Raw genomic sequence first — 9,586 nt, forward strand, 5'->3', positions numbered from 1 at the left:
GCAGTTTTATGTTCGCAGCAAAATTGAGCAGAAAGTACAGTTTCCTTATTACCGTATTTCTTGCGCCCACCCTCCTCCAGCAAGAAACAATCTGCTCGCTTTCAAGCTGTTTTTATTTTTTGCATTTTGTTTAAAACAGAGTCTGGAGGAATGGGAGAAAACGCTGAAAACGCACCCGCACTCCGGTAGGTTGAATTAGGGTTCCTTCAAGAGCCGGAGAGGTATGCCAAGTAAAAACTACATTTCCCAAGGGGCAGCGCGTCACGTCACAGAGGAACGACTGCGCATGCGTAAAGGGTCCTCGCGCGATTACGTTCATAAAAGGAAAAAAAGCGTGTGCGGTTGCCGACGTGCCGCCAATCTTCGAACGGAGGTCTGTGACCATCCGCAGACTCCGAAAAAGCGTTCGCTGGCGCCTGCTCCCCACGTCGGTTTCCAGCCCGACGAGCTTGTTTTGTCCGAGACTCGGTAGGTGGGGACCGGCCGTGGCCTGAGCCCTCCGGCGAAGCGCGAGAGCGAAGGGCGACGTCCTCCCTTTTCGCGGTGGTTCCCGGCCTCCGTGAGGCGGCGCTCGAGGGGTGGTGCGCACGCGCTCTGGGTGGGAGGGGGCGGGGCTCGGGGAGGGCGGGCTCTGCGCCCGGCCGCTCGAGGTGTGCGCGTGCGCACTTCCATCCCGGGTGAGGGTGGGAAACTGGCACGCAGGGCTTGACAGGGACGCGGCCCCCAGGTGGCATACTCTGCCCCGGGTCACGAAGATGCGGACAGAGGCCAGGCCCCGAACTCCAGCACTTATTATTTGCACAAAAAAATCTTTTTTTGTTTAAGATACATAGCTCGTCATTTGCCCAGGCTGGTCTCTAACTCGTGGGCTCAGCCTCCCGCCTCGCCCTCCCAAAGTGTGGGGAGTATAGGCGTGAGTCCCCGCGCCCGGACAAAAAATGCCCTTCTTAAGAACAGCAAAACAGCCTCCTTCACTCTCCCTATCCTCCAGTTACCTTCTCGGCTCGGGTTTGCAGCCATAGGCCTCAGTCTAACTTCACTAGTGCCTTTCCTCCTCCAAGTCTTGAACCCTTGAGGCTATAGTCAGGCTTTGGTCTCTGCCACTCCACTAAAACAGTTCCTTGTCGCCGGGAGCGGTGGCTCACGCCTGTAATCCCAGCACTTTGGGAGGCCGAGGTGGGTGGATCACCTGAGGTCAGGAGTTTGAGTCCAGCCTGGTAAAACCCCATTTCTACTAAAAATACAAAAATTAGCCGGGCATGGTGGTGTGTGCCTGTAATCCCAGCTACTCGGGAGGCTGAGGCACAAGAATCGCCTGAACTCAGGAGGTGGAGGCTACAGTGAGCCAAAATTGTGCCACTGCACTCCTGCCTGGGTGACAGAGCAAGACCCTGTCTCAAAAGAGTCCTAGAGGTGGAAGAAAATCCACGTATAAGTGGACCTGCACAATTAAAACCTACATTGTTCAAGGGTCAACTGTATAGATGTATTGAACTGGGTAGTTGTATAGATGTATTGAGATTTATTGTGGTGGATTGGGTCATACAATTACAGAGGCTGAAAAGTCCCAAGATTTGCCATCTGCAAGCTGGAAGCCCAGGAAAGCAAACCCTCTGGAACTCACAGACACACTCAGAAGTGTTACCACTAGCTATCTGGGCATCCTCTAGCCCAATTAGGTTGACACATAAAGTTAACTGTCACATTTCCCTAACGTTTTTCAGTTGCCCTATCATCATTTTACTGGTGATACTTTGACAAGTGTTATAATAATAGCTAATGGTGAATTGGCAGTTTACAAGAGACCAAAAGCTTCCACTTCCATGCTCTTCTACTATTGAATATGGTGAATTTGTAACAAAACTTGGAATTCAGAGGAAGAGCATAGGTTTTACAATTTGCAGCCTTGTAGCCCCAGCTCAACTTTTTCCTGAGTTCCCTGCATAACCTATCTGAACTGCAGTTTCCCCACTCGACTTACCATTCTGATATCTATTTTTTTTGTTTTTTGTTTTTTTAACACTGCTCCTTCTGTACTGATATCTATTTTATCGGATTGCTGTAAGGTTTAAATGAGAAACACCGACATAAGTTGCAATACAGAGGCATGGAGGAAAAAAATCATCGTCTTAATGTCTCTTTAACTAATTGATGAATATAGATTCTATTTATTTATTTTTGAGATGGAGTCTTGCTCTGTCGCCCAGGCTGGAGTGCAGCGACGCGATCTCGGCTCACTGCAACCTCTGCCTCCTGGGTTCAAACAATTCTCCTGCCTCAGCCCCCTGAGTAGCTGGGATTACAAGCATGCATCACCATGCTTGGCTAATTTTTGTATTTTTAGTAGAGATGGGGTTTCACCATGTTGGCCAGGCTGGTCTCGAACTCCTGACTTCAAGCGATCTGCCCACCTTGTCCTCCCAAAGAGCTGGGATTACAGGTGCGAGTCACCGTGCCTGGCCTCTATTTATTTATATATTTTTTAGAAACAAAGTCTTACTCTGTCACCCAAGCTGGAGTGCGGTGGTGCAATAATAGCTCACTGTATTCTCAAACTCCTGGGCTCAAGTGATCTCCTGCCACAGCCTCCTGAGTAGCTGGGACTATACATGTGCACCACCATGCCGGGTTAATTATTTTGTTTTTGTAGAGACAGGGCCTCCTTCTGTTGCCCAGTCTAGTCCCAAAATCCTGACCTCAAGTGATCCTCTCATTTTGGCCACTCAAAGTGCTGGGATTATAGGCATGAGCCACTGTACGCAGTTTGCAGATTCTCATTGCCAGTGACTGGTTTGAGAGTGTGAGATCTGAGCATAGGGTATCAGGTTCCTCCTTCCCTTTGAGCCAGAACCTTAATCCTCTGTAGGATTAATCTTAGAGTGGCTTACATATAGGATATTTGGATTTGTTTGAGGCCTTGGATGCTATTATAGTGAAAGGGCCAGCAATCGTAGGTGGGGTATTAGTGGTTAACATATGCTTCTACCCCGCAGCCTTTGTCCCTCAGTTTGATCTCTCTCCTCATCCTTAAAGCTCTTCTTATTAATCAAGCTACTCAGTTGCAGCAGATAACAGAAAGCTAACCCCGACTAGCCTAAGCATGAAAAGGGTGTTTGTTGACTCTGTGATATTGTAAATATACATCTTGTCTGTGTCCCCGTTTGGAATGCTTATGGATCTTCCTGGAGGGAGGCCTGCCCAGGGAGGACATGAAAGCTCCTGGCATCTTCCTGTGTGCTTTGCCTTGTGTGCCTCTTCCTTCATTTGTATCCACTGTGATGTCTTTTACAATAAACCAGTAAACCTAAGTGTTTCTCTGAGTGCTGAGAGCTGCTCGTGTAAATTCATGGAACCCAAGGAGGGAATCGTGGAAACCCTGATTTATAAAAGTCAGTTGGTCAGAAGCACAATTAAAGTAACCAGGGCTTGTGACTGGCATCGAGAGTTCGGGGGACATGCTTGTGGAACTGAGCCCCCAGCCTGTGGGGTTTGACACCCTGTCTGGGTGGATAGTGTTGGAAATAAACTGAATTAGAGGATATCCAGTGTATATGCACTGTAGACTCGATGGATTGATTGTTGTTGGTGAGAAATCCCTACACGTTTGGCCACAGAAATCTTAGCTGTTGATTGATTGCATATTGTGACAGCAGAGGAGAAACCATTTGTTTTTTTTCCTCACAGACTCCAGCTGAAGAGGCCTGGAGTAAACCAGCTTCAGATGGGACTCTATCCAGAAGCCTAAATTATGTCACTGCTTTTTTTTTTTTTTTTTTTTGTAGAGACAGGGTCTTAAACTCCCAGCCTCAAGAGATCCTCTTGTCTCAGCCTCCTGAAAGCTGGGACTGCAGGAGCTCACCACCACACCTGGGTACTTTTTATTTTTGGTAGAGATAGAGCCTTGCTGTGGTGACCAGGCTGGTCTCAAACTCCTGGGCTCAAGCAGTCCTCTGTCCTCCGCCTCCCAAGGTGTCGGGATTACAGGCACGAGCCACTGTGACCCGCCTGTTTATTGGTTTTGTTAAATGCCTCGAGAGGTGTTAAAAAGCCCATCATGGAAAGAAGATAGCCCCAGAGGAGGGGTTCCAAATTCTTCATGTAAAAGTCTTCCCCAAACACTCAAATGTCCATCAACAGATGAATGGATTAAAAAACTGAGATCTTGCTGGGCGTGGTGGCTCAAGCCTGTAATCCCAGCACTTTGGGAGGCCAAGGCGGGTGGATCACGAGGTCAAGAGATCGAGACCATCCTGGTCAACATGGTGAAACCCCGTCTCTACTAAAAATACAAAAATTAGCTGGGCATGTTGGTGTGTGCCTGTAATCCGAGCCACTCGGGAGGCTGGGGCAGGAGGATCGACTGAGCTGAGGAAGTCAAGGTTGCAGTGAGCTGTGATTGTACCACTTCTCTCCAGCCTGGGCAATAGGGGTGAGACCTTGTCTCAGATAGGTAGATACACAGAAACATAGATAGATACATTGATAGGGTATTGTATGCCATTCAAATTATTTCCATTAAGCTGTTTTTGTTGTTTTCTTTGAGACAGAGTCTTACTCTGTCACCCAGACTGGAGTACAGTGATGCGATCTTGGCTCACTTCAACCTCCACCTCCCGGATTCAAGTGATTCTCATTCCTCAGCCCGCCAAGTAGCTGGGATTACAGGTGTGCACCACCACGCCCGCTAATCTTTGTATTTTTTAAATAGAGACAGTGTTTCACCATGTGGGCCAGGCTGGTCTCAAACTCTTGGCTTCAAGTGATTCACCCTCCCAAAGTGCTGGGATTATAGATGTGAGCCACTGCACCCTGCCCACTAAGCTGTTGTTTTAAAAAGTCTGCCTAAACCTCTGAACTAGACAAACATGGGGCACATTCCAAGCATCTTAGTTAAGTTTAAAAGATCAGTACAGATTTCAGCTGCCTCAAGGAAACTAGATTTGGAGTTTGAGTTCAACTGTGATTAACTGCTTGCTAACAAAATACCAAACTCTCAAGAACATAACAGAATCCAAAGCCTATAACATATCATCCAAAATGTCCGTGATACAATCCAAAATTATGAGACACAAAAAACGGGCCGGGTGTGGTGACTCAGGCCTGTAATCCCAGCACAGCACTTTGAGAGGCAGAGGCAGGTGGATCACTTGAGAAAGGAGTTTGAGACCAGCCTGGCCAATGTAGCAAAACCCTGTCTCTACTAAAAATACAAAAAAAATAGCCAAGCTTGGTAGTACATGGGAGGCTCAGCAGGCTGAGGCACGACAATTATGTGAACCCAGGCAGCAGAGGTTGCAGTGAGCTGAGATGGCACTACTACTCCAGTCTGGGCAACGAGAGCAAGACTCTGTCAAAAAAAAAAAAAAAAAAAAAAAAAAAAAAAAAGGGAAGAAAAAGACATTTTTAAAATACATTTTTTTAAAAAACAGGAAAATATGACTTGTATTCACAAAAAAAGGCAATAAACGAAGATCAACCCCAAGAGGACGCAGGTGTTGGTACCAACTGACAAGAATTCTAAAGGAGAATCAAAAGAATTAGTTAAAATAAAGAAAAAAAAATGGCCAGGCACAGTGGCTCATGCCTATAATCCCAGCACTTTGGGAGGCCGAGGTGGGTGGATCACGAGGTCAAGAGATCGAGACCATCCTGGTCAACATGGTGAAACCCCGTCTCTACTAAAAATACAAAAATTAGCTGGGCATGGTGGCACACCACTGTAGTCCCAGCTACTCGGGAGGCTGAGGCAGGAGAATTGCTTGAACCCAGGAGACGGAGGTTGCGGTGAGCCGAGATCGTGCCATTGCACTCCAGCCTGGGTAACAAAAGCAAAACTCCGTCTCAAAAAAAAATAAAGCAGTTATTAAAACTTTGTCAGGCCCTGTGGTGGCTCACACCTGTAATCCCAGCAATTTAGGAGGCTGAATTGGGAGGATCGCTTGAGCCTAGGAGTTCAAGACCAACCTGGACAACATAGTGAGACCTCATCTCTACAAAAAGTTTAAAAATTAGCTGGAGGCCAGGCACGGTGGCTCACGCCTGTAAACCCAGCACTTTGGGAAGTCAAGGCAGGCAGATCACTTGAGGTCAGGAGTTGAGAGACCAGCCTAGCCAACATGGTGAAGCCCCATCTCTACTAAAAATACAAAAATTAGCTGGGGGTGGTAGCTGGCACCTGTAATTACAGCTACTCGGGATGCTGAGGCAGGAGAATTGCTGCACCTGGGAGGTGGAGATTGCAGTGAGCCGAGATCACGCCACTGCACTCTAGCCTGGGTGACAGAGCAAGACTCTGTCTCAACAATAAAAAATAAAAATTAGCTTGGCCGGGTGGCATGTGCCTATAGTCCCAGCTACTCGGGATGCTGAACTGGAAGAATTACTTGAGTCTGGGAGGTCGAGGCTAGAGTGAGCCGTGATTGCACCTCTGCTCTCCAGCCCAGGAGACAGAAATAAGACTGTCTCTAAAAAATAATAAAATAATAATACCCCTAAACTGAATATTACCAAAGTGCCATCAAAAGAGAACTGGCTAAACTAGTGTGTTGTTCATATGATAGTGTGCTCCTCAGCAATGAAAAGGAAAAAAACAGCTGGGTGCAGTGGTTCAGGCCTAGCACTAGGAGGCTGAGGCGGGCGGATCATGAGGTCACGAGTTCGAGACCAGCCAGGCCAACATAGTGAAACCCCACCTCTACTAAGAATACAAAAATTAGCTGGGCATGGTGGTAGGTGCCTGTAATCCCAACTACTTGGGGCTGAGGCAGGATAATCGCTTGAACCTGGGAGGCGGAGGTTGCAGTGAGCCAAGATCGTGCCATTGCACTCCAGCCTCAGCAACAGAGCGAGACTTTGTCTCAAAAAAAAAAAGGAAAGGAACAAACTACTTGTGGGTAACCCCCCATGTAGGTACCAAAGAATGAGAGCTAAGCAGAACCCTGGCACAGTTGGGGCTTGAGGAATATCTCACTTTATAGTGTTACTACTCAGCAATTTCCTTTTATATAATCCTTTATACAATTATATACTGCATTAGTTTCTAGAATTAGGGCTTGAAGAATCCCTTTATATGATCCTCTATGTATAATCATATAATAGTTGATAGTATTAGTGCCTAAAGAATATTTCCCTACATATATATATAATTATATCTTAGTTCATAATTGGAGGAATGCCTAGAGTGGACACAGTACAGAGCATGAATTAAGGAATAAGCAGCGTCTAATCGGAGGAATGTCTAGAGCAGACACAGTGCAGAGCATGACTTAAGGGAAAAACAGTTATACCTGGACAAGAATCCGTGGCCCAGGCGGCAGCATTCAGTATCATAAAGATACCCGCTGTATGGCAGTCTTGGGACAAGAGCCACTCCTCCTGATAAAGGAGTTGTAGGACCTTGCTCCAGTTATTGTGGAGGGCTGCCCTCAGACCGGCAATCCACCTTGGTAAATGTGAACTTTATCAGCTCTTGCTGCTATGCTACTCGAAAAGCATCTTCCCATAGAACTCACTGGAAGCTGCCAGAAGGTGGCGGTAACCTTGACAGCTCTGTCACTGCTGTGTGACTTAAAGCATCCTCCTATAAATCTTCTTAGAAGTAGTTTGCCCACAGATGGAAGTATCGCACACTGCACCCTCTTCACTGCACACGGCCCACCTTCAAGCCTCAGTGACCTAATGGGGGTAGACCCCTTGCACACGGCCTTGCCTTCATGGGAACGGGCCCCTTCCTGTGCACTGTCCACCTCCTGGCCTAGGTGACCTAATGGGGGTGGACCCCATGTTTTATTGCTCATGACCCTATCACTATCCTTAAAGATGATTTCACTCACTGCCCTGCTCCCTAACCTATGCACAATAAACACTCACACTTCTGGACATTCGGGGCCTCACCTGACTCTGCTTATAGATGGTATGGCCCCCTTAGCCCAGTTGCGTTTTCCTTGTACTTCTGGGTCCTGTCTTTATTTCTCGGATCCTGCGCCTCAGCACAGCATAAGGAACACCCCACGACCCTGTGGGGCCCTCAGCCCTACACTACTGATACAATATAGATGAATTTCAAAAACATGTTCAGTGAGAGAATCCTGGCCCCAGAGAATACATATTGCGTGATTACATTTATATGAAGTTCTTGAACAGGCATAAGTAAACTATAGTGTGAAACGTCAGCACAGTGTGTGTATCTCTGTGTGTAGAGATAAAGGTGTGGCCTTCTAAGTCAGTGGGAAGACAAGCATGCTAGGAGCCAAAGAGTTTAGGGTGCTGGGCGTTGCCTGAGCATTCCTAAGAATGCTTGAAACCTTGCAGGAATTGCTGAGTCTCTTGGAGTTTGAGACAGTTTTGTTTACACGATGGAATTGTGATAAGATTAGCTGGCACTCTTGGACTCCGATAAAACCGGCAACTTGCCTGGAAGCGCAGTGTCCTCCCATCTGGCCTTCTAATTAGTTATGGTTCCAACCCCCAGGGCCGCATTCCTACTTGCTTTGCACCAGCAGGCTTGGCATTTGTTCTCAAAGGGTCACAGAAACCTTTGTTTCTACTTAGAACACGTTTCCTGGGGAAGTTTAGGTGTATAACTGACCGGATCCAGAGATAGCAGCACTTTGTTGTAAAATCGTAAGAAGAGCTTGTTCTCTCAGACAAGCCACTGCCCAGTAGGCCAATCTCAATAGAGCCCTTAAATAGTGTGGTCTTTGGCCAGGCTGTCATCGAGGGTTTATTCCCAGGTTTGGCAAGCGTCAGTATTTCTTTTGCATGTGCGATTGGCTTTCTTAATCAATGTAACAGCAGACCCCTGGCCTCCGGATGAGAAGGGCCACGAGCGTTCACTAAGTGCATGCTCTGGGCCAGCCACTGCCTAGGACCTTTCTTAGGATTTGATCATCAAGTAAGTGCTCTTGGTTTTATTTTATTGAGACCCAGAAAGGTTAACTAATTCATCCAAGGTGAGTGTGAGGCTTTATGAGAACTTAACAGTTGTCCTCTCCGTTCCCCCTCCTTGGACTATTCCTAAAACGTGAAGGTCAGTTCCTTTCCCTGATGGCTGTATGGCAGGTGGTGTAGTCATTTCTTTGTAGGGCTTTTACTTGTATTGGTGCTGGACATGCTGTTCACCATTTCCAGTGCTTCCCTGAGTAGGGTCTGACAAACAGGTGGCCAAGCCCTCCTGGATTTCAGGCTTTATTTGGGGCACCAAGATGCAAAGATAATCCACTAAGACTTAGTTCTTGGCCGCATGTCATGGCTCATGCCTGTCATCCCAGCACTTTAGGAGGCTGAGGCGGGAGGATTGCTTGTGCCCAGGAGTTTGAGGTCATCTTGGGCAACAAGGCAAGACCCCATCTCTCCAAAAAAAAAATTTTTTAAATTAGCTGGGTATGTTGATACATGGTTATAGTCTCAGCTTTGTGGGAGGGTGAGATGGGAGGATCACTTAAGCCTGGGAGGTGGAGGCTACAATGAGCCAAGATTGCCCCACTGCATTCTAGCTTGGGTGACAGAGCAAGACCCTGTCTCGAAAAAAAAAAAAAAAAGCAACTTTGTTCTTCTACGTAAGGGGCTGGAAGTCTGAGAAGTAGCC

General features: G+C 47.2%; 1 protein-coding gene across 2 annotated transcripts in view; it reads left to right on the forward strand.

Annotated features, from left to right (window-relative positions):
- The first annotated feature begins 296 nt into the window (after positions 1-296).
- Positions 297-9,586, forward strand: part of SGF29 (SAGA complex associated factor 29) — a 34,782-nt gene continuing 25,492 nt past the window's right edge. Inside the window, exon 1 of one of the 2 annotated variants that reach the window (XM_017519138.2) lies at positions 297-468. The gene's annotated coding sequence lies outside the window, so the exon portion shown is untranslated. Of the gene's footprint in view, positions 469-8,751; positions 8,894-9,586 lie in introns of those variants that run through there. The other variant, XM_037735120.1, reaches the window with a different exon arrangement.

This window comes from Cebus imitator, unplaced genomic scaffold (genome assembly GCF_001604975.1).
Source record: "Cebus imitator isolate Cc_AM_T3 unplaced genomic scaffold, Cebus_imitator-1.0 Scaffold729, whole genome shotgun sequence".
NCBI lineage: Eukaryota > Metazoa > Chordata > Mammalia > Primates > Cebidae > Cebus > Cebus imitator.